The sequence below is a fragment of the Spermophilus citellus genome (genome assembly GCF_964194105.1).
Source record: "Spermophilus citellus genome assembly, chromosome: 6".
NCBI classification, from domain to species: domain Eukaryota; kingdom Metazoa; phylum Chordata; class Mammalia; order Rodentia; family Sciuridae; genus Spermophilus; species Spermophilus citellus.
Window position 1 is genome coordinate 90,348,290 of NC_138187.1, and position 16,834 is coordinate 90,365,123.

The 16,834-nt window shown below is 42.8% G+C and overlaps 1 pseudogene across 1 annotated transcript; it reads right to left on the reverse strand.

Annotated features, from left to right (window-relative positions):
• Positions 1-624: 624 nt before the first annotated feature.
• On the reverse strand, positions 625-1,598 carry LOC308652336 (14-3-3 protein zeta/delta-like; annotated as a pseudogene). Its single transcript has one exon. The product of its transcript is annotated as a 14-3-3 protein zeta/delta-like (transcript).
• Between the last annotated feature and the right edge of the window lie 15,236 nt (positions 1,599-16,834).

Below are 16,834 nucleotides of genomic sequence, written 5' to 3' on the forward strand. Positions count from 1 at the left end.
GGTAACTTTACAAATAATGGAATGTGAACCATTTCTGCCCTTATCCAGAGTAAATTGGGTCAAAACTTTATCTAAAGGAGCACTTCTGCAGCTGTAGTCAAAGTTGTGCACACTGAGATTGACTATAGGAAACACATGATTCATACATGTAGGATCCATGGGATATCTGTTTCTACTACAGCCTTGTAAGTGCTCCAAGCGTTAAAGTACCCACAATAACTACACCTGTGACTGGAACCAATGATCCTTTTATTCCCCACCAGGACAAACCAATATGTAGGCAGTTTTCTTTGCTTAGACATGGAAGCAGTTTTTTATTTTATTTTATTTTTTTTAGAGGGGGGAGGGGGGAGAGAGAGAGAGAGAGAGAGAGAGAGAGAGAGAGAGAGAGAGAGAATTTATTTATTTATTTTAGTTTTTTTTTCGGCGGACACAACATCTCTGTTTGTACGTGGTGCTGAGGATCGAACCCGGGCCGCACGCATGCCAGGCGAGCGCGCTACCACTTGAGCCACATCCCCAGCCCTGGAAGCAGTTTTAACACTGGCCCTTGTGAAGCCACAATGTACCTAAAGTACTATGACAAACATTTATAACTCGTATAAAAATTCCACATCTCCATATTGGCCACCTCAAGATGAAAACAGATAACTCCCTAAATGTTAACTGGCTCTACTCCCCTAATATTAAACATAAAAACCGCATGGGAAATATAGAAATTCAAATAGAAGTAACATAAACCTGTCATAAATCGTAAACAAAAAACTATTTGTGGGACAGCATGGATGACAAATGGTCTACTGTGTAAATTTTAGAATAGAGGCAGACAAAAGTTGGAAGGGCGGTTAATTTTCCCCTCCTTCTCCTGCTTCAGCTTTATCTCCTTGGGTATCTGATGTCCACAATGTCAAGTTGTCTCTCAGTAATTGCATTATTAGCGTGCTGTCTTTGTATAATTCTTCACTTAATGTATCAAGTTCAGCAATGGCTTCATCAAAAGCTGTCTTTGCAAGAGAGCAAGCTTTCTCTGGGGAGTTCAGAATCTCATAGTAGAACACAGAGAAGTTAAGGGCCAGACCCAATCTGATAGGATGTATTGGCTGCATTTCCTTTTTGCTGATTTCAAAAGCTTCTTGGTATGTTTGTTGTGACTGATCCGCAATCCCTTTCTTATTATCACTAGCAGCAACCTCAGCCAAGTAACGGTAATAGTCTCTTTTCATTTTCAAATAGAAGACTTTGGTCTCTGCTTGTGAAGCATTGGGGAATCAAGAATTTTTCCAAAAGAGAAAGTACATCATTGCAGATATCTCTTAGCTCAGTCTCCATTTTCTCTCTGTATTCTCGAGCCATCTGCTGCTTTTTCTCAGCACCTTCCGTCTTTTGCTCAATACTTGAGACGACTCTCCAAGATACCTACGGGCTCCTACAACATTTTTATAAGCAACTGAAAGAAGATTGGTCTCCTCATTAGACAATTCAGCTCCTTGCTCAGTTACAGACTTCATGCAGGCTGCCATGTCATCATATCGCTCAGTCTGTTAGGCCAGTTTGGCCTTCTGCACCAGCTCATTTTTATCCATGACTGGATGTTCTGTGTCTGGAGTGGGTGGCGGCGGAAGGACAGGGCTCAGTAGTCTCTGGGCTGTGGTGGCAGCTGATACTCTGTCTGTGGTCTCTATTCTAAAACAGTTTTAAATTCTAATCAAGTCAAATTTATCAGTTTGGGCTGGGGTTGTGGATCAGTGGTAGAGCACTCACCTAGCTTGTGTCAGGCCCTGGGTTTAATCCTCAGCACCACATAAAAATAAAATAAAGGTATTGTGTCCACCTATAACAACAACAACAACAAATATATATATATATATATCAGTCTTTCCCTTTTGGCTTTGGCTTTTTGTGGCTTGGATTTGAAGGCCTCTCAGATTCCTAGAGACATTCTTTTATATTTTCTTGCAATACTTTAAAAATATTGCCATTTTATTGAGGTTATCCATCTCTCAGGTTATTTTTTTTTTTCCTGAAGTGGTGTGAAGTAGGAATTTAAATTAATCTCTCCTGAGATGTCCAGGCAACACTTGCCCAGACCAGTTAAGACTAGTTCCCTCCCACCCCGTCCTGCCATTAACTGAAATGTCTACCATATACTAAATGCCATGGAAACCTTGTCCTGTTTCTGGACTTTGCATTCGCTTTCATTTATATATTTGTGATTGATTTTCTAGGAAGTGCTCTTTTGATCGCAAAAGCTCTAGAATATTTGAGATCTGTAGGGCCAGTTCCACATGTCTTATTCTTTTTCAGACTTTTCTTAGCTCTTCTTGTGTCCATAAATTTTAGAATGAGCATCAATTTTGATGATTGTTTTTTTTTTTTTACATTTTCTTTTTTAAAATTTTTGTGGTTCTGGGGATTAAACCCAGGGGAGCTCTACCACTGAGCTCCATCCCCAGCCCTTTTTATTTTTTATTTTGAGATGAGTTATCTTAAGTTGCTGAGGCTGGCCTCGAACTGTGATTCTCCTGCCTCAGCCTCCAGCGCTACTCTTTTAAAGAGACTCACCAGTGGGATTGGCTGGTGATTTGCTGCCCAGGAGAGGGCCACTGTGCCCGCTGCTGTTTCCTTGCCTCCATCCTCTTCCCAGTTTAATCTTTATTTTCCTTTCTCTTCCCTTTTTAAGTTTATCTCCTTATGGACATTGCCATCTTGTTTTCGTTTTCATTAGTTTTCTTGGGGGAAGTGGGCAGAGGCCTAGATTGGAAATCAGAAAATCGAAGTTTCAGTCTGAGCTGTGTCACCATCTAGCTGTGTGAAGCTGGTGCTGCTCTCTCCTCTGTGGGTTTTAGTTTCTTTTTCTCTGAAATGAAAGGATGGGACAGACACACTTCGACATCCCTTCTACCTTTCCCTCTTCTTTCAGTCTTCATCCTCCTCTTCTTCCACCTCCTTAAACTCATCCATTCACAAGTCATAAAAAAAACAAACCTCTCCATCCCTGCCCACCCCTTCCCCCTCCCAACCATGCTGACCAGGGGCTGCAGCTACTTGGCTGGCAGAAGACACCTGGACTCCACGTTTCCAGGCTGCTCAACCGAACAGGCCCAGGGAGCCTCTGGTGGCTGCAGTGGTGAGAGTTAATTGTTCCAACAGGTGGATCTGCTGCTGCCCTTGGCAGAGTCCTGCTGCAGGCACAGAGGGCCTATCTGCTCTGCTCTCCAGTGGGATTAGCTGACAACTTACTGCCCAGGTAACTACCACCTGTCAGCACGAGGCCTCCATGTGAAACCGAAGCAAATGGCGAGGGTGTATTTGCCTTGTCCAGCTGCTGGGCTTGCTTTCTTAACTGCTAATGGGCACAGTTAGAGGGCTAATGAGGCAATAGATACTCTTCCGGGCAATTAAACTCAGTGGAAGTGTTGGATCAGATGGTCTCTGCTCATTTGTCTAGAGGGATATGCTAATAGGAAGTCCCTTTCCCTCCCTCATTTGAATTTACCAAGGCCCTGCGAGAAAGGATTTGGCTCTGGGGAGGTTTTGTGCTATACTTGATGTGGCCTGTGTGGCTTCATAGGTTTTGTTCAGGTTCTAGAAATTTCCAGGATGGCAGGATGGCTCACAACTAGGCCTTACTGGGCATTGCTCCTGAGAGCAGGAAACAGCCAAGGTCACTGCACAAACTACCCGTGTGGCTCATAGCCAATGATTGCTGATATGGGTATCTGAAAGTGTAGCCCTTTGCCTCAATCTGGGGCAACTCAGGAGAAATGTCCATAATGTAGAGCTCTCTGTAGGGTGAGCAGAGGCCTATTTGCAGCTGTTTTAGGTCAGCTTCTCCCTCAGCCCAATCTTGTCTTCTCATTTCCTTACAGGTACTCCTCCAAGGAACAGCCCCCCCAAGACCTTCTGCATGTGACTGTCTCAGAATTATTCTAGGGACCCTAATTTGAGAATCACACACTGCATTATCACTAACAGCAGCTCCCATCTCTGGACCTTGATGTAGTGTCGGATACAGAGCACACACTTAACCATTTATGGAGTGAATAAGTGAATGAAGACAAAAATTGGGTAATGATAAGGGAGAAGTTCAGAACTGTGTTTTGTTCCAGCACTTCTCAGTCATCTCAAAGTGGAGTGGAAAGCCCCATAAACTCAATGTTAAGGCAATTACTGGGCCAGTGTGGAAAATGACTTTGGGGACGGTAAGGTTAGGATGATACAGACGCTTCTTATGATGTTGCCTGGAATGCTTGTGATTTGTTGGGCCAGACTTGGGAGATGACCTCTGACCCACGGGGTGCGGATGTTCCCTTAGCTTTTGCTGGTTTCTCGCCCAGGAACCCATTCCAGTTTCAGGAGCTGGACTGCAGGGTTGTTCAGGATTGTTCTTGGACAGATTTACATTCCTCTGAATCTTCCTCCTCCCTCCTGCAAAGCCCTGAGGTCTGCTAATACCACCACCTTGATGGCTTCCTCATGGTGGGCTGCTGCCCTGCCAGGTACTGGCCAAAGCTCCTGGGGGCTTTGAGCTTGGCCCTTCTTCCTTCAACATGAATCAACACTAAAGAGGTGGCCCACTCACATCTTCCAAGAATCCAGAGTGTGGCAGGCTCAGGGCCGCCCCTGGGAGAGAAAATAGGGATCCTTGGAGGGTCCTATCAGGGCTGCCACTGTCCTTCAGGGGAGAAGAATGATTTCTGACCTTCACACCTTTTGTTTATCTTTTTCCCCCACACCTTTTTACACCTTTAGTTTCCACAGCCACAAAATGTCTCATTAAGTCTTTTATTTTTTCTTAAACAACTCCAGACTCTTTTCAGGTGGAATATCTGTCTGATTCCTGAGCTCCAGAGTCTCTCAGAGGAAATGACAATAAAGTGAAAACATTTGTTGAGTGTTGTTTATATAGTGGATGAAGTGCTTTTTGGTCTTTAGTTATTTAATCATTCCAGCACTCCCTGGAGGCATTACCAAGGCCCATTCTGCAGTGGAGGATACTGACATCGAGGAAGCTCAAGTACTTATTGAGAATAAAGAAGTAGAAGGCCCAGCAAGGTTGAGGAAGTGGCCCAAGATAATACAGCAAGTGGCAGGGGTGGTGTGTGAACCACCTGGCTGGAGTCCACCCTCTGGTGACTAAATGATATTGCCCCCTGGAGAGTAGTGTGACATGCTGCAAAAGGCACTGGGCGATCTGGCTATAACCTCAACTCTGCCACCCAGTTCTGGGCATGCTCAGGAGAGTTGCCCAACTCCTCTTGGCCTGCATGAAAAGAAGGGCATTTGTCCAGATGGCCTCTGGGATTCCTTCCAGCTGGAGGATTCTAGAAGCCCTCTTGGTTGTCTTCTCTACAAGTCCACCTGCCTCTCTTTCCCCATCTTCCCACTCTTGACGACACTGGTGGTGTTTGAGCACCAAGAGGTAATGTTTCTTGTTATAAGAAAAACGTTAAGAACTCCTCTAGTTTAGAGAAAGGAAGGAAGATGGCTGTGGTTGGTGCTAGCTTGTGAAATACATTTATTTCAGGTAGGATTGCTTCAAGTCAGCACATTGCTCTAAAATTCCAGCAAGCGAAAACAAAACAAAACAAAACAAAAATTTGGTACCAGGGATTAAACTCAGGGTCACTCAACCACTGACCAGATCTCTAGTCCTGGTTTGTATTTAAGGTGGGTTCTTACATACCATCCTCTCCTGCCATATTGCAAGGAAGTAAGGCATGGACATCGTCCCCCAGACCCTCTAAGGTCAAGACAGCTGTTGCTCTTTTAATGACTCTTCCTGATGTCAGGTGACATTAACTAGAATGTCCATCCTAAGTCTGTGACTGTCCTAAACATTTCCTTTAAAGGGCAATAAAATTAAGAGGGCTGCAGCTGCAGCTTGTTGCCTGTGGAATGAGGCCTGGACACTGGGATGGCCAGAAGACTGCAGTGTTATGGGGGAACAGGCAGCGTCCTCCGGCCTCCAGCCTCTGTCTCAGCTGGGCTGTCACACAGGGAGTGATGACAGCTTTGGCCAAAGATGTTGCTCTCTCTTTTAAACCATAAATACTTTATGGGAAGAGAAACACACTCAGATGGTACCAGTCATTTGCTCCTTAACCCTTAGAGGATAGAGTTACACCATCCTTTGTAGGCAGTCAGATGGGTTTTCTTAGCAGAAACCAGAGAATTTCTCAGTTCTCTTTTTGGTAAAAGTGGTTGCAAAGTTCTATGTCCATTATCTTTGCTCCTTTTTCCTTTCACCTGCTTTTGAATTCACTCCCATGGGGTGCTCTCTCTGTCTCCTCTCCTCTCCTCTCCTCTCCTCTCCTCTCCTCTCCTCTCCTCTTCTCTCTCTCCCCCCCCCATGGATTTGTTCTTCTCAATGACACCAGCGATACCTGCATTGTCAAATCCAGTGACCCATTCTCTCTTCTTGTTTTACTTGACCAGTCAGCACCAGCGACACACTAGGGCACCTACTAAGTCCCCCACACAGTGGGTGGTATGTGAGAGATCACTGTGCTTGGAGGAGGTGCCACTTTTAGAGCAAATGGGAACAAGCATGACCTTTTGCTTGGGAGGGACATTATTTCAACTTGCTACTTCCTGTAAGTACAATTCTGAGAAAGGCTCAGAAAAGATTAGGCAGTACCAAGGGTTGCTACACCTACAGGGACACTCAAGGCCAGGGCGGATGGCCTCTCCCAATAGTGTATGCCCCAGAGGTGATCATTCTCAATTCTTAAACCTCAGAGTGACCAGTCCAGGTTAGCCTTGACTATTAATTATCAACAAATACCCCAACATTATCATGCACATTTTCATGGTTAAAATGATGGCTCACATTTATTGATCACTGACCAGTCAGGTCAGCCTGACTATGGCCTCTTGTAATGTCCACAGACTCGCATTAAGGAAAACATATTTGTGGCTCCTATGGATTAAGCAATCCAAGTAATAAACAGGTTACACTGATAGTCACTCCTGCAACATTTAAACCTGTTTGGTCCCAAAGTCCATCTTTCTTATGCCTCATTGCCTATCCCACTAGGATCAAAGCTACAATGTTGTGTGAAGAACACAAGAGAGTACAGGGGGGCGGGAAGGGGACCAAGGGTCACATTTCAAGAAACACTCGAAGAAGCCAGGAGGTGAGTGTTTAGGAGAGGAGGTGGAGGCTCAGACAGGTTAGGTAGGAGAGCAGAATGGTGCTTGGCTGCACATGTGGAAAGGGACTCTGTGGCGGGAGCCTCTTTATCCTCTTCTGTCTGTTCATCCTGAGTCAGGGTTTCAGATTTGCTGACTGACATCTTGTATATTTTATAAGACATGAGAAACTTGGAATACTGTCTTGCCAAGTGTGAGGGAGGGCAGGGAACGGGAAGCAGCCACCAGCATTAGGCAGCTGGCACTGGAGATGACAGGGAAAGGAAGTTGTGTGTGGTTGTGGTGAAGCCCAGAGGCTTTGGAGCCAGGGAGACCTGGGTTCACATCTCTAGAGCAGCTCTTTGGAAAATTAGGTCTCAGGAAAATCCTTTCAGATCCCAGACTCTCCATTTTTATCATTTATTCCAGAGGCCTGAAATGTCTACATCCTAGGTTTTGCCAGAATTGAATGCAGTAAAGTAGTAACACAGATAAATAGGCCTGTTTGTGGTCTAAAAAGAAATTGGTACACCTTCCAACTGGAAAAAAAAAAAAAACTCACACAGAGTATACGCAGGTGTCAGAATCAAAATGGAGGAGCTAGGCCAAACCCTAGCAAAAATAGAGTCAGGCAGTCCTAGAGAAGGATTTCTTGTGCCTATACATGATAAAAATTGTCCCAGGGCCCATGACTTTTCAGAAAAGCTGCTATAATGGTGCACAGACAATCTTTCAGCAAGAACTTTCACCTAGTGGCTCCTGTCCTGCCTTGGACTGATGCCACCTTGCCATGGGTCCGGTCACCAAGGGTCATTGTTTCAAATCAGCTTCGTCACCGTCCTCATTTTACCTTTGAAAACCCTTGTTTTCCTTTACCTCCCTGAATGTGCCTGTGACTTGTCTCAGAATTTGTACTCTGGGTGACAGTTCTGTTTATTCTGAACTTCACTTCTTTGGAGAACTACTCTCTTGTTGTTATTTATTATTATTATTTTTTTTTTTTGGGGGGGAGAAGCCTTTTCTTTTTCTTTTTAATTTTTGGTTCTTTTTAGATATACATGACAGTAGTATGTATCTTGACATATCATACATACATGGAATATGACTTCCCATTCTTGTGGTCGTACATGATGTGGAGTTTCACTGGTCATGTTCTCTGTTGTTAATTTAGTTGACACAATAAATCCGTGCTGCATTTGATATGCCCACGCCTTCCTGGATTTCCAACCTATCCTGAATTCCATCCTGTTCACCACCTTCTAGGGTAAGAGTTAATAATTTCTCGGTGTGTCATGGGTCCCTCTGGTAGTTTGATGAAGTCTATGAATGCTTCTCATATTGATGTTTTAAAATTCAGAATATAAAATGCATCCAATGGCAAAAGAAACGTATTGCTTTGAAGAGAAGTTGCGTTAGTCTCCCATTGCGCTATAACAAATTACCACCAAACCTGGTGGTTTAAAATAACAAAAATTCATGATCTATAGTAGTGGAGGTCAGAATGGTTGGCAGGGGTGCACTATTTCTGTAGCTTCTTGGGAGAATCTGTCTTCTCGTTGTTCTAGCATCTATTAGGCCACCTGAGTTCCTTACTCACAGCCTCTCCTTCTGTTGTCAAAGTCAGAGTTGCATCACTCCAACTCCTTCTGTTTGGCTCTGGCTTCCTGCTTCCCTCTTACAAGGACCCTTGTGATTACATCAGACCTTCCTAGGTAATCCAGGAGAATCTCCTATTTCCCTCTCTGTCTCTGGTACTGGTGATTGAACCCAGGGGCACTTAACAACTGAAGCATGTCTCCAGCCACACCCCCAACTCTTTTTATTTTTAAATTTTGAGACAGGGTCTTTCTAAGTTGCTTGGGGCCTCACTAAGTTGAAGAGGCTGGCATCAAACTTGTGATTCTCCTGCCTCTGCCTTCCGAGTCGCTGGAATTACAGGCGTGTGCCATAGCACTCTGCCAGAATCTCCCATCTCAAGATCTTTAATTTACATCTTCAAAAATCCTTTATTTGCCATGTAAAGAAACATATTCACAGGTTTCTGGGGTTCTGATGTAGACATCTAGGGTGAGGAATGCACTGCCTGTCACAATATAGTAATACCTGAGCTGCTTTATTAATGAATGAAACAACAGAATCTGGTGCAGGTCTGATGAGCATTTAGAAGAGCTACAATGGTGATAGCATTCAGCAGTCATGTAACAACTCTCACGTGGTGGGAAAATATCTGCTCATTCTGTTGTTGAGTTGCAGGGACTGGGATTTAATTCTATGATTTATAAGGCCTATGTGAGTTTGGCTTGTTAGGTAATGGGTAAGTACCGTGCTTTACAGTTCGATGAATTTCACAAAGAGCGACAGGGGATACACCCTCCATGAAGCCATCTGTCCCACAGGGAAGCAGTCAAAAGTGGAAGACAGGCTCACTGTATTCTGATTATCTCCATGAATCACTGGCTGTGTGACCTTGAGTGAAACACATGGCTTTGGGACTTTCAGTTTCCTCATCGGTGAAGTAAGTTGGTCAAAGGGAATCTGGAAAACGTTTGTGAGAAAAGGCTCCTCAAACTCTTGTCCCTTTAAGGGTCAAAATCCTGAACTGATGTAATATCAAATGCACACACTAGAGGGCAGAGTCGACTAAAATTCGCTTAGAAGCCCAGGAACACTGGACCACGTATTGGAAGCTGGTTTTTCTTTGGGTGATGATAATCGTGGCAGAGTGAGTGCAGATTATTCTCTCAATGGAATACTTTTTCTGGGCTTAGAGTTGCTCACTGTCATTATGCCCTTGGGTGAGAAAGATCCCTCAGTATTCAGCCAGTCCACTAACCCTTCAGGGGAGGGCACTGAAGGTTTTTTCACAATCTTTGGCCAGCAGAAATCTTACCTGCTACAACAGCCTTTTTTTTTTTTTTTTTTTTAAAAAAGCTCCTTCAGAGTAAAGAACAGTAGTTGACTGGGGACCATAAAAGAAAAATTCAAATATTTAAAACATTTTCATTATTTAATATTTGTTTACATTAGCCTGAAAAATTTCAGCTCACTCAAATTCCTTTATCTTCATGGAATTCTGAGTTCTGCCCACATCTTTTATACACATGTGCTTTTGTGTCTTGTTATCATGTTTGTTCTGTAGACTTCTCTGTTTTTGTTGTATGAGTAGATGTCCAGAAGTGGGACCTGAGGTCCTCCTGTAGTTGTTCCTCCTTGGGGCCTGGTAGTTGGTCTTAGCTTTTTCTCTTCTTTATTCTATGTGTTGAAGTATTGATAAGGCTCCAGTGAGGCTAGATTGTGTGTGGAGTAGAGTTCATTGTTTTGGCTGAGCTGTGAGTGTTGCTCATCAGCAGGATTTCTACTGTGTGAGCTTGAAGTATCCCAATCACTTCCCAGCTTTTCTTAGATAAAGAGGGAGTAAGGACTAGCTATAATGTTAACAACTAATGTACAGTCTTAAAATAAATGTTTGGTGTCTACTTTGACACCTATAACACTAATTACCACTTGTAGAGGAATAATGGGATCAGCATTTAACATTGTCATCGACCGTAAACCAATGTCTAGATCAGCCATTAACCATCAGGTGTCTACAATGTTGTATACTATGTTAAAAATCACAACAACAATGTATTGGCTAAGAATTCCATAAATTATATCATTCTGTAAGACAGTGGAATTACACTCCTTAAATGAAAAGAAAATATGGTAGAAAGGAAAGAGAAAGATTGAAATACTTAAAAAGTGAACAGAGAAAGGGAGAGGGAATGGGAATAGGAAAGATAGTAGAATAAATTTGACATAACTTTCCTATTCTTATATACGAACACATGACCAGTGTAACTCTGCATCATGTACAACCACAAGCATGGAATCCTAATTAGAATAACTTATATTCCATGTATGTATAATATGTCAAAATACACTCTACTGTCATGTATATCTAAAAAGAACAAATAAAAAATGCAAAAATAATAAAATATTAAATTCATAGAAAAAAAGTGAACAGAGAGAAGCAGGATATAGGTAGCAGATTATGGCTATAAAGATGGAGGAGTACAAAATAACCAGGAGTAATAAAATAAAGAGAGGAAGAAGGAACAGAAAAATTTGTTATTGGTGGGGGGAAAAGAGTGAAGAAGGGGTAACAAGGAACAAAACCCAAGGTATGAATAATAAACAAATAAAAGATCAAAACAAATCAACATAAAATTTTATGCCACCAAAATCAAGCCAGGGCTAAATAATAAATGGGTGAAGAAGAGAGCAATTAAAATGAAAGAAAAATTATTTGCATATATATATATTTCAAACCTATCCATGCAGTGAGAATTCACACACAGACATACCCATGTATACACACGACATCATGCCAAATGGAAAAAGTTATTAAAATATTAAAATAAATTAAAAAATTAAAAATAGAGAAAAATAATAAAAAGTAAAATGAAAACTAAAAAAGGTGAAAAAAAGTTGGGGGAGAGAGAAAAATTCTTAATGAAAAAACAGGGGGTGGGTCTTATTTCCACTGAGGTGCAAGGCTGTTGGCAAAGATGGATGGTCATTGCCTATGCTGTTGTGCCGTTCTCTGTATTTATTTTTGGTGGCCCTGTAACACTTGGGTCAAGAACTCGAGAGTTTTCAAGTCCTACTCTTTGTGCTTCTCTGCAAGCTGCCAGCTGGTTGGAGTAGCCTCAGCTTCTTGTGCCCCAGGATAGGATGGGGCAGCCTGGGGAGCATTCACCACTGGTGTTTGCCCATAGTGGGGCTGGCACAGTTATAATCAGAAGCTTCAGAAGCTAGAGTTTGGTCTTGACTGACCCTGGGAGCTCTGTCGGTGAGTATTTGAGAATTGGTCCACATCTCCATCTTGCTGGCCAGGTGCTGATCTCTCCTGGATGTCTGGGGCACTCAGGCCCCCAAATTTTCCACTTTTAGTTGCCACTTCCCAACTCCTTCATATTGAAGACCAAGCTCCTAACAAATGGACCCTTGGGGGACAAACTATACCCACCCAGATCAGCAGGTAAGAGCTGTCCCATCAAACCCTCATACTCTAGTGAAGATCTGGAAGGTCACCTTCTTTAGACCCATGAGAATGGCTTGAGCTAACTGGTTGCCATCAACAAAATGACAAACTCATGCACAAATAATACATCCCAATGTCACACTTATTTAGCGACAGAGTGGGATTACAAAGTAAACTGTGCGCTCTGGGCACAGTGGCACACGCTTGTAATCCCAGTGGCTTGGGAGACTGAGGCAGGAGAATCATAATTTCAAGGCCAGCCTTGGACCCTTGGGCCTTAAGCAACTTACTGAGATCCTGTTTTCAAGTAAAAAAAAAAAGGGCTGGGGAAGTATCTAAGTGGTGAAGCACTCCTGGGTTCAATCCCCAGTACTAAGACCAAAAAAAACCAAAAAATGGGGATTAGAGGAATATAGTCAGTACAGAGCACTTACCTAGTATGCACAGGTCCTGAACTCAATTCCCAGCGCTGCAAAGCAGCAGCAACCTCTGCAAATGAGCTTTGTTCTCTAGAGAATCCTCAGGTGGAACAAGGTAGACCAAAATAAGTGTTAACCCCAAAGGCAGTCTCTCTCTCTCTCTCTCTCTCTCTCTCTCTCTCTCTCTCTCTCTCTCTCTCTTAAAGATAGAAAGACATACCAAGTTACAAGCCTGGTACCAGAGATAGTGAGCCCGACCCAGGGAGAGAAATGGAGCAAGCTTCCAGTCATACAAAGAGCAAGTGCTGAGGAAGCAGCTTTGGTGACACATTGAGGAGAAGGGAGAGGATGCTCAAGTCTGAGCTGCTTCCACGATTCAGATCAGAGCCTTTGGAATCTTCTGCTTCATAAATGTTCCTCTGAGCCAGGCCGCTCACTCTAGTACTGTGAAACATGTGAAACATGTGACTGGGTGTGGGGGTAGTAAAGAGGGTGGACAATTGGCCCCTGAAACAGAAACTCAGATTCAGAACAGAGTTTTAAGTGGGATTTGAAAGGAATTTAAACCAGGTAAGTGAGAGGACTATGGAGGACCATATAAATTGAAATTAATTGTAGCTTTAGTATAAGAGCCAGTGCAATGAGGAGCAATCAAGAGGTGATGTGAGTAGTGGGGAAGGTGCCTGATTCCATCCAGGGCATCAGAGGAGGGTGCAGAACACAGGTTCTATAGGGAGCTGCCCCTTGTGCTCTTGGATGTAGCCTGGGTAATGAATAACATCATGAATGCATAACAGTAGCTGGTTCAGGAAGATGTTGCAGGAAGGTCTGAATAGAAGGAATGAATATCCTTGTGGCCAGAAGGGGGCATCTTAAGGGTTCCTGACTCATCAAAATCCCTTGGGGAGCTTTTAAGAAATGTAATGTCTATGGTTAGGAGATATGTATGTCTATGATCCTAGAGATGCTGATTCAGTAAGCCAGATGTCTTTAACACTGGACATTTCTTGTATAATTTTACGTGATATATTTAAAAAGTGAGCTCTTCACTATTCTGTCAGAGGGGAGCTGTCTCTGGATGGACCTATCTGGAAAGACCCAGGAGTGATGGAAGGAGGGAGAGGAGCTAGCATTTCCTTTTCTGCACAGCCCAGAATCACAGGCATGACCTTTGGACAAAAGCTAGTCTGAGGTAATAGACAATCATACTGACACTCTCAACTCTCAAAGGGGTGTACTCATGCCTGGGACACACTCTGGTGACTTCTTCCATGTTTACTACTTGTACGGCTTCTTCTGGGAAATTGTGACTGTGACGTGTTGTATGTGAAGCAATCCTGTGACTCTGGTTTCTCCCAAACCAGCACTCATCAAGGTCCCTGTTCATCAAGCCTGGCCATCACAGGTGTCTTGTGTTTCCTCTTCCCATTCTTTCATCCCACATAGAAGTTTCCATATTAAAATTAGGTTGAATCATCAGTTACATGAACATTGATTACAGCCCACCCTCTCTCTCAACATCTCTTGTATGGATTTGCTACTGGGTGTGGCTTCCTGTCACCTTCTCCTCTTGGTCTGTCCTTTTACCAACCATATAGCACCAATATGTCTGCTCCAGGGCAAACTGTTCACTTTTATTTACATGTACCACTTCATCCAAAGGTGACACTCCAGGCATGGTGGCAAAGGCCTGGAATCCCAGTGACTCTGGAAACTCGGGTGAAGAAAGTCATCACTTTCTCACTGCTATTTCAACACTTGAGAAGGTTCTCCATCCCCACCCCACCCCCACTGTCTATTGTACTCCACTTGATTGGTTAGGTCACTCGGGTTAATTCCATTGCTCTTGGGGGGGTCATTGTGGGAGGATTTAGTTGTGACTTATTCCTCATCAATGCCATGAGAAATTATTTGTTTTGAGGGTCTAGGGAAGATTCCTCTCATTCTAAGAAGAATAATTTTTTAAAAAATAGCCCTCTGTTCTTGGAGTTGATATATCATGTTGTGCTGTAGGGTCGGAAATTGCTGAGGTTGTCCTCACCCAGCCTGAGAGTGAGAGTAGTTTACAGAAGAAGAAGAAGAAAGACCCAGGAAAAGATGGGAGGACATCTGGACCCTCAGTGGATGAATCTAGAGCTTCCCCTTCTTTGGAGCTTCTTGTCTTGGTAGTGACACATTTCATTCAGGTTTAAACTCATTGAGATAGTTTTTCTTTTTTCAATTTAAACTAGCTTTAATCTAATCAAACAATTTTCAAAGTTAATGATTTCCTTTTCACAATCTCTACCCTTGTATATTGACACAGTTCAGGAATTTGCACAGTCACCCCCCCACCTTGCCCCCGCCCAGAGCATGTGCCCAATCGATTCTAGGAACTAATACAGTACCCACTAGCATTTAAAAAAAAATAATGCAGAAAAAAAGTCATGTTAAAAATGGCCCCAGTTTTCACTTTACTCATGGAGAAGCCACATCAGGGCAGTTTCTTACATATCACTCATTCCGTGAATCAAGAGTGTAGGAGTTGGATTTGACTTGAAATTCCATGGGTTATGAATTCCATCAAATATCATAATTAAAAATCCACATGGATTCCCTTAAACACCTCTGGCTTTGTTTTTTGCCCAATTTTACATCCAGGGTAAAGCAGTGTTTCAGCTTCCCTACAGAAAGATATTAATCCTTTCTCTGCTTCCCCCAATTCCCCTGTTTTCTAAAGCATTCCAGTTCTAATCCTTGACCCATGTCACCCCTCAGCCCCCCTATTCCTAACAGCCTTCTCAGTGAGGTCAAGTGTATGCTTTTTCTGGTATATGTGGTAAACTCTTCCTAGAGAATTCAAAACAGTATCTTCTCCTAGGGAAAATGTTGAAGCTAGCACACAATATTCTTTCTTTTTTTATTTTTATTTTATTTCATTTTATTGGTAGTATTGAGCATCAAACCCAGGAGCATTCTGCCATGTATTTGCATCCCCAGCACCCTCCCCACTTTTTAAGGATTTTATTTTGAGACTGAGTCTCACTAAATTGCCCAGACTGCTCTTGAACTTGCCAATTCTCCTGCCCTGGCCTCCTGATTAGCTGCAATTCTAGGCATACACCATTACACCTGGCTGACAGATCGTTATCAAAAATTATATTGATAATTTTGTTGAGCTCATATTTTCAGTTCTCTGCAAATGGACAAGTCTCTTTTAGGGCAAATGAGTGAAGTAAAAATAGAAGTAATTATTTTCTTAAGGCAGATGAATGGCTATTTCTTAGGACTAAAGGATGCACTCTCTTTTTTCCTCACCCTCTTCTCATTCCTGCTTTTCTATTTCCACCCTTCTCTCCTTCTCCATGCCCGTCTTCTCCTCCCTCTCCTGTAGGTCTCAACATTCCTCAAGTCTCTGAGATCTGTTTGTTGTTCAACCCAGTGGGAAACACACTGGGGAAACTTTGAATCCTTGCCAACTGTAAGAGATGACACTGGTTGTACCAAAGCCCCATGTATGAGCCAGTGATTTCCCTAGTAAACTCAGGAGGCTGGAGGTTTCACATCTGAACCTTGGGGAAAATATTGTGGACAGGAAGAGAAAAATAGGGTGCTCAGTATGTTGCTGAGTGAATTGTGGGAAAGAGCCACACCATCCTCATTGACACTAGGCACATGAACTAAGGATAAGAGCTGTGCCTAAGGCTCCACTGACCACAGCATTTTGGTGACACTTCTCATTCCCCTTAGAACATTCAGTCTGCATTAAACTCTACCTCACCTTGGAGTTTATATCCATGTGATGTGGGAACTGGGCATTAATGTGCAGTCTGTGCATAAAGAGGGAGCTTGGGTGTTATGTATGCTGGGCTAAGAGTAGGGACTTGGGTATAAATTCAGAGATCTTAATACATCCCAAGAGGATCATCCCATAAGCACTCTCTTTTATGAGTTCAGAGTATGATGTAATCAATACCCCTTCTCCTCTTTCAGTGCTATACATCACTTATCTTTATTTTTCATACTCTGAAGAATATTGACCTTGAGATATTGACATTGCTACCAGAGTTTCCTCCTTCTAGGCAGGATGGCAAGGATTTCTGAATTTGGTAGAGATGGTTTGGAAGCAGGGTCCAAAATTTCTGGTTATTTCTTGCTTTTTCTCATATTAAAATAAAACAAATGCTTCACAATAAGGAAGTTTGGTTTTTTTGAAAATGAAAAAATCCTCACAAATTCCAAAAGTTTAGAAAATAAAAAACAGTTGTGCATTTTC